The sequence below is a fragment of the Arvicanthis niloticus genome, chromosome X (genome assembly GCF_011762505.2).
Source record: "Arvicanthis niloticus isolate mArvNil1 chromosome X, mArvNil1.pat.X, whole genome shotgun sequence".
Classification (NCBI taxonomy): domain Eukaryota; kingdom Metazoa; phylum Chordata; class Mammalia; order Rodentia; family Muridae; genus Arvicanthis; species Arvicanthis niloticus.
This window is the reverse complement of record NC_047679.1, coordinates 2404653-2417883: the sequence shown is the minus strand read 5'-3', so window position 1 is coordinate 2417883 and position 13231 is coordinate 2404653. Positions and strand designations below refer to the sequence as shown.

The following is a 13231-nucleotide window of genomic DNA, read 5'->3' as shown; positions in this document are numbered from 1 at the left end:
GATGTGGGTGGACACATAGGAGGAGAAATGAGAGAACACCAAGAATACAGCTGAAATAATGAGCAAGTAAGCAGAGGCATTGCAGCAAGGATGAGGATGGAGAAGGGAAGTACCCAACTTTGTTCACAGACAAAGGCATGGAGCACAGAAAACAGAGGAAACTGTTTGGCTGAGCTAAGAGATTGGAATAGCTTGGACTAAGGAAGTTGATCGCAGGTGAAAAAAAAAGATAAAGAACACTTTATTTGCTTGGAATTTTAAAAAATTATGCTTGGGTTTAAAGGAAGGAAATGCAATAATATTCCTTATAAAAACCTAACTGATGGCATTAGAAGCTTCATGACTCAAGTGCCCTTACCTGCTGAGCCATTTTACTGGCCCAAATAAAGTGATTAAAAAGTATATCTTAACTCCTTCCGCCCCTCATCTGGGCTTGGTGCCTGGAGCAGACACCTGCCTCCTCTGCTCCTGTGTAGACACTGTATCCTGAGACATCCTAGAGGGACCACTGAACCCAGAGCGGCAGGTAAGAACACTCACACTCTGCCCTATGCCCGCCCCAGAGCCATAACTGGGTGCAGGGAGCACTCAGGTTCCAGCAGACACCCAAGCCCCGCCCCTGCGGAATGCCACTCCCCTTCTGCCCCTTGCCAGGGCCTGGTGCCTGGAGCAGACACCTGCCTGGTCTGCTCCTGTGTGGACACCCTATCCCAAGACATCCTAGAGGGGCCACTGAACTCAGAGCGACAGACACCATAGCCCAAGACATCCTAGAAGAACAACTGAACTCAGAGCAACAGACACCATATCCCGAGACATCCTAGAGGAGCCACTGTACTCAGAGTAGCTGGAGCACAGGATTAAAAGATCACAGAGACATCTGGACCCTGAGGAGTTCAGACACAAGATAACTGGAAAGGCAGGCTCCAGTCAGAGACAGTGAGTGCAGGTAGCACTAAAGATAACCAGATGGTGAAAGGCAAGCACAAGAATGTAAGCAACAGAATCCAAAGTTACATGGCATTATCAAAACCCAGTTCTCCCATCATAGCAAGCCCGGAACACCCCATCACACCAGAAAAACAGGATTAAGAATTAAAATCACTTCTCATGATAATGATAGAGGACTTTAAGAAGGACATAAATAACACTGTCCAAGAATTTTAAAGAGAACACAGGTAGATGGGTAGAAGCCCTTAAAGAGGAAACAAAAAAATCCCTTAAAGAATTGCAAGAAAACACAACCAAACAGGTGAAGAAATTAAACAAAACCATGCAGGACATAAAAATGGAATTAGAAACAATAAAGAAATCACAAAGGGAGACTACCCTGGAGATATACAACCTAGGAAAAAGATCAGGAGTCATAGACACAAGTATCACTAACAGAATATAAGAGATAGAAGAGAGAATCTCATGTGTAGAAGATACCATGGAAAACATTGACACAACTGTCAAAGAAAATGCAAAATACAAAAAGCTACTAACCCAAAACATTCAGGAAATCCAGGACACAATGAGAAGGCCAAACCTAAGGATAATAGGTATAAATGAGGGTGAAGACTCCCAACTTAAAGGGCCAGTAAATATCTTTAACAAAATTATAGAGGAAGACTTCCCTAACCTAAAGAAAGAGATGTCCATAAATATACAAGAAGCATACAGAACTTCAAATAGTCTAGACCAGAAAAGAAACACCTCCCGTCACATAATAATAAAAACATCAAATGTACAAAACTAAGAAAAAATACTAAAAGCAGTAAGGGAAAAGGTAAAGTAACATATAAAGCAGACCTATAAGAATTACACCAGATTTCTCACCAGAGACTATAAAAGCCAGAAGACCCTGAACTGATATCATACAGACCCTAAGAGAACACAAATGCCAGCAAAACTCTCCCAGCAAAACTCTATACCCAGCAAAACTCTCAATCAATATTGATGGAGAAACCAAGATATTCCATGACAAAACCAAATTTACACAATATCTTACCACAAATCCAGCACTTCAAAGGATAATTGATGGAAAACTCCAATATAAGGAGGGAAACCACAACCTAGAAAAATGAAGAAAGTAATCTTCCAACAACCCCAAAAGAAGATAGTTACACAAACATAATTCCACTTCCAATAACAAAAATAACAGGAAGCAACATTCTTTTTTTCCTTAATATCTCTTAATATCAATGGACTCAATTCTCCAATAAAAAGACATAGACTATCAGACTGGATACATAAACACAACCCAGCATTTTGTTGCATACAGGAAACACACCTCTGTGAAAAACACTACCTCAGAGTAAAAAGATGGAAAACAATCTTCCAAGCAAATGGTCCCAAGAAACAAGCTGGATTTCTAATATCAAATAAAATCGATTTTCAAATAAAAAAATAATAAAACTAGATAAGGAAGGACACTTCATATTCATCAAAGGAAAAATGTACCAAGAGGAATTCGCAATTCTCAACATCTATGCCCCAAATGCAAGGGCACCCACATACATAAAAGAAACTTTACTAAAGCTTAAAGCATACATTGCACCTCACACAATAATAGTGGGAGATTTCAACATCCCATTCTCAGCAATGGACAGGTCATGGAAACAAAACCTAAACCAAGACACAATGAAACTAACAAGTTATGAACCAATTGGATTTAATTGATATCTATAGAACATTTCATCCTAAAACAAAAGACTATACCTTTTTCTAAGCACCTCATGGTACCTTCTGCAAAATAGACCATATAATTGGTCACACAACAGGCCTCAACAGATACAAAAAGACTGAAATAATCCCTTGTACCCTATCAGACCACCATGGACTAAGGCTGGTCTTTAATAATGACAAAATAATGGGAAGCCCACATACACGTGGAAACTGAACAATGCTCTACTCAATGATGACTTGGTCAAGGAAAAAATAAAAAATGAAATTAAAGACTTTTTAGAATTTCATGAAAATGAGGACACATCATACCAAAACTTGTGGGACACAATGAAAGCAGTACTAAGAGGAAAACTCATAGCTCCTGGTGGGAGCCGACTTTTAGCAGAAAGCGGCTAGATTATCTTTGCAGCCATCTGGAACCATATACCCTGATAAGAGATTTGGTTTTCAATAGCCTACAACAGATGAAGCACACTCTGATATCCCACATATTTTATGTTGCTGTTTACTGCTCCAAGCTGCAAGGTGCACGTGGTATCCACGCCTGCAAGGCATGCGGTTCACGTGCTATCCATGTGCTATCCACGTGCTATCCAGGCCATATATGCCTGTAAGGTGCATGTGGTATCCAAGCCTGCAAGGCGCACGGTGCGCGTGCTATCCACACTATACACACCTGTAAGGCTTACGTCATATCAACACCTGCAAGGCACATGGTATCCACGTCATATCAACACATCCAAGGCACATGGCAAAAGGGTATAAATACCTCAGAATTCCCTTCAATAAAAGAGACAATAAGAGAGACTTGAGACTTGAGACTTGAGAAAAGAGACTTCGTATGAGACTTGAGAGAAGGAGACTTGAGACTTGGTATGAGACTTGAGACTGAATCACACCCTGTCTTGTCTCCATTCTTCGAGTCTCCTGCCCCAAGAGCCCCACTCTCTCTCTTGACCAGAGCACTTAGCCCAAAATCGTTGAGGCAAAGCGTTGAGGAAGAGTGCTGGTTCACAACAAGCTCCAAGTGCCTACAAAAAGAAATTGGAAAGAGCTTACACCTAACAACATGACAGCACACCTGAAAGTTTTAGAGCAACAAGAAACTAATATACCCAAGAGGAGTAGACAGCAGGAAATAATCAAACTCAGGGCTGAAATCAACGAAGTAGAAACAGAAAGAACTATACAAAGTATCAACAAAACCCGGAGCTGGTTATTTGAGAAAATCAACAAGATAGATAAACCCTTAGCCAGACTAACCAAAGGGCACAGAGATAGTATTCAAATTAATAAAATCATAACTGAAAAGGGAGACATAACAACAGAAACTGAATCAATTAAAAAATCATCAGATCCAACTACAAAGGCTTGTACTCAACAAAATTGGAAAATCTGGATGAAATGAAGAATTTATCTAGACAGATACCAAGAGTCAAAATTAAATCAGGAGCAGATAAACCATCTAAACATTCCCATAACCCCTAAAGAAACAGAAGCAGTCATTAAAAATCTCCCCACCAAAAAAAGTTGGGGACCATATGGTTTTAGTGCAGAATTCTATCAGACCTTCCAGGAAGACCTAATACCAATTCTCTTCAAACTACTCCACAGAATAAAAACAGAAGGAACACTACCCAATTTGTTCTATGAAGCTACAATTATGCTCATACCTAAACCTCACAAAGACACAACAAAGAAAGAGAACTACAGACCAATCTCTCTTAAGAATATTGATGCAAAAATACTCAATAAAATTCTCCCAAACCAACTCCAAGAACACATTAAAACAATCATCCATCATGATCAAGTAGGCTTTATCCCAGGAATGCAGGGATGGTTCAATATTCGGAAATCCATCTATGTAATCCACTACATAAATAAACTCAAAGAAAAAAACCACATGATCTTCTCACTAGATGCTGAGAAAGCATTTGACAAAATTTAACATCCCTTCATGTTAAAAGTCTTGGAAAGATCAGGAATTCAAGGCCCTTACCTAAACATAGTAAAAGCAATATACAGCAAACCAGTAGCTAATATCTAACTAAATGGAGAGAAACTTGAAGCATTCCCACTAAGAACAGCTCTTACACTACCTTTTCAATATAGTACTGGAAGTCCTAGCCAGAGCAATTAATTAGACAACAAAAGGAATTCGAGAAATTCTTAGGTAAATGGATGGAACTAGAAAATATCATCCTGAGTGAGGTAACCCAATCACAAAAGAACACACATGGTATTTACTCACTGATAATCGGAGATTAGCCCAAAAGCTTGGAATAGCCAAGACTCAACTCACAGACCACATGAAGCTCATGAAGAAGAAAGACCAAGTGTGAATACCTCAGTCCTACTTAGAAGGAGTAACAAAAATACTCAAGGAAGCAAATATGGAAACAAAGTGTGGGACAGAAACTGAAGGAGGGGCCATCTGGAGACCATTCCACCTGGGTATCCATCCCATGTACAGTCACCAAAGGTAGACACTGAAGTGGATGGCAGAAAGTGCATGCTGACAGGAGCCTGATATAGCTGTCTCCTTAGAAGCCAGCCAGAGGCTGACACATTCAGAGGCCAATGCTCACAGCTAACCACTGATCTGATCAAGGGTTTCCCAATGGAGAAGTTAGAGAGAAGACTGAAGGAGCAGAAAGGATTTGTGGCTCCATGAGGAGAACAACAATACCAACCAACCAGAGCTCCCCATGATCTAAACCACCAGCCTGAGAACACATAGGGAGGGACCCATGACTCCATCTGTACATAAAGGGGAGGATAGCCTTGTTGGGCATAGGTGGGAGAGGAGATTCTTGGTCCCATGAAGGATGAACACAGAGTCGGGGTGGGGGAATTCGAGTGAGGGGAGGAGAAGGTGGGGAGGTGGGAGTGGGGTGATAGGTGGGCATGAGGATGGGGGAAGGTATAGGAGGTTCCTGGGTGGTGGGGGTAAGGGGGGTAAGGGGATAAAATCTGAAATGTAAAGATAATATCCAATAAAAATAAATTTTAAAAAAAGTTTATCTTAAAACCTTGGAAGGTAGATCGCAAAATCTCCATATATGATCTCTGTGGAAAATGCTGCATGACACAAAACAGAGAATGAATCAAGAAGCATAGGATTAAAAAAACCCAAGAAGCTTTACATTTTCTTTCTTTTTTTAAGGCTTGTTTATTTTAATTATATGAGTATACTGCTGCTCTCTTCAGACACACCAGAAGAGGGCATTTGATCTTATTACGGATGGTTGTGAACCACTGAGTGGTTGCTGGGAATTGAACTCTGGACCTCTGGAGGAGCAGTCAGTGCTCTTAACCAGTGAGCCACAATCCACAGACCTCGTGAAGCTCAAGAAGAAGGAAGACCAAAGTGTGAATGCTTCAGCCTTTCTTAGAAGGGGTAACAAACTACTCATGGGGGGAAATATGGCGACAAAGTGTAGAGCGAAACTGAAGGAAAGACCATCCAGAGACTGCCCCACCTGGGGATCCATCCCATATACAGACACCAAACCCAGACACTACTGTGGATGCCAAGAAGTGCTTGTTGACAGGAGCCTGATATAGCTGTCTTCTGAGAGGCTCTGCCAGAGCCTGACAAATACAAAGTATGAGGTCCCCAGTGGAGGAGTTAGAGAAAGTACTGAAGGAACTGAAGGGGTTTGAAGAACAACATAGGAAGAACAACAATATCAACCAATGAGCCTCCCCCCACCCCCGAGCTCCCAGAGAGTAAACCACCAACAAAAGAGTACACATGGAGGGACCCATGGCTCCAGCTGCATATGTAGCAGAGGATGGCCTTATCTGGCATCAATGGGAGGAGTGGCCCCTGGTCCTGTGAAGACTAGATTTCTCAGTGCAGGAGAATGTCAGAGTGGGGAGGTAGGAGTGGGTGGATGGGTGGGGGAGCACCCTCATAGAAGCAGGGGAGGGGGGATGGAGGTTTGTGGAGGGAAAACCAGAAAAGGGGGTAACATTTGAAATGCAAATAAATAAAATATCCTATTAAAAATAAAAAAGAAGCAGAAGCACAGGATTAAGGCAACTGCTTTATAGTTTCAAATGTTTACTTGCTAATAGATGACTACATTGTCATTGTTGTTATTGTTCTTGTTTTTATTTCCAAGCCAAACCTATGCCAGGCATGCAGTTTAGGCAGTACAATTCTCAGAAGCTCAAGGAATTGTCAACACAACAGTTTCTCTCTCTAAAGCCTGTGAAATTAGATCCCCAGGTCTTAACTTTAAAATGAACCAAGAAACATCATCTTTCTCATTGGCTTTCTGTCTACACTTCCATGACCCCAGCTCTGACTGTCGCCTCTTTCCAAGTCCAGGAGCCTTCTCATGTCATCCCCACTCCTTTTCAAATCCAACCCACTCCACTTTTGTCCCTCCTCACAAGCTTTGCTGCCTTATTTTCCTCACCCATATCCTTGGTGGTGATTGAGAGGAGCTTTGATTTCCCAGGATATATGGCACTCAATTTTTATCACTGGAAATTAGATAACTCTTACATAGACAAGACACATTGTTGTTTATAAGGATAATTAATTTGGTCTTCCTTGGGGCTTGACTTTTGCAGAAGTGGGGCCTTCTGTTAATTTAAGACCAGTGGCTCTTCCTAAGGCAACTAAGTGAGGTTTGAGGGACTTAATAAAAGTAACATTTCTCTTAAAGTGAAACCAGACATCCTGCTCAAACAGCCTATGTCCTATGCTGGATAGGGCATTTGTGTTAAGCCACTCAGGACATTGTAACATTATATTGTAACTCGGTAGTTTATGAATAACGGAATTGTGTTGCTTACAGATCTGGGGGCAGGGAAGCCATAAATCAAGACACTAGGAGATTTGGGGTCTAGAAGTAGCCTGATTGTCAAACTGTACCTTCTTTATGTTCTCATTTGGTATACAATGCAATCAAGTTCCCTTTGGCCTCTTTTGTAATGTCACCAATTCCATTCCTAAGAATTCTGCCTCATAACATAATTAATCCCCTGAGTGCCCCACCTCTTAATAATATTTCACTAGGGACTAAAACACCATCATATGAATGGTGGGAGAGCAAACATTCAGACTGTAGCAATAGTTTAGAAGTTTCAGAGAGCAACTTGCTCTATGCAGCTTATCCTCTAATTTAGCCTCTCTTGAGGAGCTCTGGTTGTGCTTAAAATATCTCACCTGATGCTGTGCTTCTCTCAACCACTTTATCCTTCGTAGCTCATGTGTTGTTCTTATCAATACACCATTTTCTTCACTGCATTTATTACAGATTAAATCATTGTTTCACCAATTTGTACCCAAATTTTGTGTTCCATCAGGGCAGTGATTATGTTTCTTGTGGTTTTTGAGTCCTATTTTTAATACATAGTTAGCTCTCAGATGAATTCTTGAGGAACAGGTATGAATCTACCATGAAGGGTTAGGCCACTCATAGCAACCCTCCAGAATTACTAATTATCTCTACTCATAGCCGAGAACATGGCAATTCTTCACCTTTCCTATCCCATAGATTTTGTAGCTTAATTTTGTACTCAACCATGTATTTTTTTTTTGTTTTGTTTTGGACAGTGTATATAAAAGTAACACTAGGACTATTTTGAGCCTAGGTCTTAAGAAACATTTTGTGATTCCTAGTGAAAATAGATGTTTCAATTAATGCAAAATAGGAACAATTTTGAACCCAGAAGAGATGACATAATCAACAGCAGTCCCACACTCTTAAAAACTGTAAATGTTTCTTTAAGAGGGAGGAAAGTGATATTACTGGATATAATGAAAAATACCTGAACTGGTAACTATATGAATGCTATTAAAATGATTAAATATTATTTAAATGCCCTTTGCAGATAATTGGTTGTCCAAAATAGATGTCAGTGAACTTTCTGTAAAGGGCAAGATGAAACACAACTCAAGAGCCAGTCATCTGTAATTCTAACATTGTGAAGTGGATGGCAGGTTCTAGGCTACCCCGAGCTATATTGAAACCCTCAATAATTTTCATACTTTCTGAAGCATATGAGCTCTGCCCTGTAACTCGATGTACAGAAAAAGCAATCATAAACCACATATAATTCTTTTCTAATATTTTTTATTTACCCTAACAATGTTCTATATTTGACTCATAAACTGTAGCTTGTCAACCTTGACTTAAAAAAATTAATGAGAATGCATTATAGGGTTTGTAAGATTTATAAATGGTACAATAGTTACCAAGAAGAGCATAAGCTCCCTGCCATGACAACAATGGGTTAAACATCTGGAACCTTAAGCTAGCCCCAATTGAATACTTACTTTTGTAAGAGTTGCCGTGGTCATGGTGTCTCTTCACAGCAACAGAACATTGACTAAGACCCCAACTCTCCACATCCTCACCAATCAGAGTTTGCTTTTAGCTTTTAAATTTTTTCATTTTGTTTTTTGAGACAGGTTTTTCCTCACCCAGCTTCCTGTGTGCTGAGATTACAGATGCTGTCTTCTGAATTTTTAATGATTGGTATCTTGGAAGATGCGAATTTGTATCTTATTGAGTTTTTCATAGATCACCTTTGTATACAAAGTTCTCTTCTGTTCCTGAATTGAGGAATGTTTTTGTTTTGGGTGCACATTGAAGGTTATCAAATATTTTTTCTATTGTTATACTTTTGATTGCCTTATTTTTTTAAGTTGGCTTAAAAAAATAATGAGTGTTATTAAGACATGTCCACCCATGTATATCATTGTAACTTGTTCATATTTGTCCTCCCATGACTCTACTTAACTACACAGTTTTTTTCCTTTCCCAGAAGTCCTCCTTCTATATAGATTCAAGTAAAACACACATTCATGTGCTCACACGTGCATCCCCCCACAGAGTTAAGTCTATGTTCTGAATATGAGAGAAAAGTTATTTTGTCATTTTTCCATCCCCTCCCTCCCTCCCTATCCCTCTCCCTCTCCCACTTCCTCTCTCTTTCTCTCTTTCTCTGTCTCTCTCTCTCTCTCTCTCTCTCTCTCTCTCTCTGTCTCTCTCTCTGTCTCTCTGTCTCTCTCTCTCTGTCTCTCTCTCTCTCTGTCTCTCTCTCTCTCTCTCTCTCTCTCTCTCTCTCTCTCTCTCTCTCTCTCTCTCTCTCTCTCTCCTCTTTTGTACCTTAATTTTAGGCCCCTTGCTTCCACACACCATAGTCTGACTTTTATTTTGACATCTCCCCTTGATATTGCTGGGATTGAACCCAGAACCTAACATGATAGGAAAGTGCCCTTCCTTAACTACATTATCAGCTCTCTTTTCACTTTATATTTTGAGGCAGAGTCTCACTAAGTTGTTCAGGATGATCTAAAATTCCCTATTTATCCAAGGCAGAACTTGAATTTGCAATCCTTTCATGTCAGTTTCTAAGTAAGTAAGGCATGCAAGCATAGGGACTAGTTAGGAAACCTGGGACTCAACTTGGTTTGGAATCTTATGCACATGCTCATATTAATAATCCACTTTTCAACCTGACTCTTTTATCTGCATGCATCTCTCTCTCCCCCATCACATACACCTCACCTTTCCAAACAATGCATCTAGCAACCTCAGCACCCAGTTCATTAACAATGTAGTAGGTTTCTCCTCTCCCAAATACAATCAAATTTAGGCAGTATCTGTTGATATCTGTTGATATTCCCACTGTGTTCAGGAGGTGACTGATCTGGCCTATATAGCATTTTATTTTTTTTTAATCTCCCCTAACACTATTGGGTTTGAACCTAGGGCCTAAAACACACACTGAGACAAATGAACTTTTAGGAGATATCCCCTATGTATCATCTTATGCATACATAAGATTGGGTGTGCACATGATTAAAATCACACACATTGTGGGAGGGGATATGCACAGTGGAAAAGTGATATGACCTAGTTTATCAATCAAAACCATTATTACTTACAGTTAACCCCCTAATAACTGTTCCTCTTGAGCTCCATAAAAGAAAACATCAAACAATAGTCAGGAGCCTTGAGAATCTTCATTCTGACAGTGTACACGGACTTCTGCAGCTTTGTTTTCCTTAATGCTTTCCTGCTACTGTGAGACTTTATTCTTCAAACAAGAGAACAGAAACACTAAGCCTAGCTGCCACCATCTGAAATTACAGGCCTCTACCACTAAACCCAGTATTCCTTCACTTCATTTTCTTTTTTCTTTGAATGTATTTCTTTTTTCTAGTGTATTTTATTTGAGTGAATTTGTCTGTTAAAAACATCTCATACCTATCTTGTGATTTCTGATGCTCAACTTTTTAAAGTGTTTGATCTTTCTTGTTTCTTTCCATTTTCTTTTGGAAACTGGACATCTTAGAAAACATCTCAGCTCTGGGTACTGAAACACCTCTTTCATTTTTTATGTTTGATTGTTTTCTTGTTTTATCATTTCAGAAGTATAATCTAGAAGTTGCTATTAAATTAAAAACTATGCCTATTGTAAGCCTTAGACATTTCACACCAACTAGGTGTTAGAGGAAAAGTATATACATTCACAGATTCACATATAAATGCTCCCCATGGTTTAATTTGATTTTGTTGTCTTTGATTGGTTTGTAAGACAGAGTCTGACTTTGTAGCTTTGAACTTCCAGTCACTATATCCATGTGTCACCACATTCACCTTCTTATTCATGACACATGCCTTTATAATTCCAGCACTCCAAAGGCTGAGGCACAAGGATTGTAACCTTGAGGCAAGCCTAGGATATATAGTGAGATTTTGTCTTAAAAATTATTATAATATTCCAAATTTAAAATAAGTCAAGCATTAATGGACTAATAAATGTACCATGGTGTATTAAATACTAGAATATTGCACAATGATAAAATGGAGTGAATTTTATATTGATAAACTATTAATATACCCAAATAACATGGGTGAATCTCAAAATCATTATGCTGAGTAGAAAAACAAATGCATGACAAAATAACCCAGATATTGTGGTATTTCTTTTCTATGAACTTTTAGAAGATATAATGTAATGCACAAAGAGAGAAAACACTGGTGAAAGAGTACATGGGGAAGGAATGGAGGTATCGATTATAAGGGAGTATGATGGCTACGCCCATCAGATTCATTATGCTGTCATAAAAATATCAAACTTAGAAAACCACCAGCTCCCAGACAGGTCCAGCTGACACCTAGAAGCAAGAGAGTGACATGGCAGCTCCAGCTAAGGGCAAGAACCTGTCCCTGGTGGTGCATGGACCGAGAGACATTCGCCTGGAGAACTACTCAATCCCTGAGCTGGGCCCAAATGACGTGTTACTAAAGATGTATTCCATGGGGATCTGTGGCTCACATGTTCACTACTGGGGGCATGGCTCAGTAAGGGATTTTGTTGTGAACAAGCCAATGGTGCTTGGGCATGAAGCTGCTGGGACAGTCACAAAAGTAGGAGCGTCGGTGAAACATCTAATACCCACAGATCGGGTTGCCATCCAGTCTTGTGTTCCCGGCGAAATAGATGAATAGTGCAAGATTGGCTGATACAACTGGACGCCATCGATCTTCTGTGCCACACCGCTGGATGATGGGAACCTCTACTGCTTCTACAAGCACATTGCTGACTTCTGCTACAAGCTTCCTGCCGGTGTCACCTTTGAAGAAGGGGCCCTGATTGAGCCTCTATCTGTGGGTATCTATGCCTGCCTTCGAAGTTCAGTTTCCCTGGGGAACAAGGTCATTTTGTGTAGAGCTGGGCCAGTTGGGATAGTCACTTTGCTTGTGGACAAAGCAATGGGAGCTGCTCAAGTGGTGGTGACTGACCTATCTGCTTCTCGGTTGACCAAAGCCAAGGAAGTTGGAGCAGACTTTACCATCTAGGTGGCCAAAGATACCCTTCAGGAAATTGCCAGTAAGGTTTTGGAAAGTCTGCTGGGGAGCAAGCCAGAGGTCACCATTGAATGCACAGGAGCGGAGTCCTCCATCCAGATGAGCATCTATGCCATTCACTCTGGTGGGACCTCGGTGATTGTGGAAATGGGCTCCGAGATGATCCCTAGTGCACACAGCTGTACGGGAGGTGGATATCAAAGGAGTGTTTCGATACTGCAACATGTGCCCGATGGCAATTTCCATGCTTACATGGAAGACTTTGAATGTAAAGCCCTTAGTTACCCATAGATTCCCTCAGGAGAAGGCTGGAGAAGCCTTTGAAACAGCCAAAATGGGAGTGGGGCTGAAAGTTATGATCAAGTGTGACCCCAATGACCAGAACACCTAAATGTGAATTGATCTTTGCCCTTAGCCCACTATAGCCTAGCTATGGTTGATATAAAATGAACCTACTGTGCCCACCTAGTCATTGTCACCTCACACTACCATATATGTCATCTCTCCCTATACCTTAGTGCCCATCTCCTTTCCCTCTCTATATTAGCGGGTGCCTAGTTTAGTAAAATGAGCTCCTGCCTTGACAAGACTCCCAGCTCTGTGTGTTTCTTTTAGACCATAAACACTTGCCATCCTGCTCAGCCCCAGAGATACCCTGCAGGACAGGACCTCTTTCCTCTTGCCTGGGCCTGCCAGCAAGGAGCCAACAGTATATG

General features: G+C 40.6%; 1 pseudogene; it reads left to right on the top strand.

Moving 5' to 3' along the window:
* The first annotated feature begins 11816 nt into the window (after nt 1–11816).
* LOC117694240 (sorbitol dehydrogenase pseudogene) lies at nt 11817–12906 on the top strand (annotated as a pseudogene).
* Nucleotides 12907–13231: the final 325 nt, after the last annotated feature.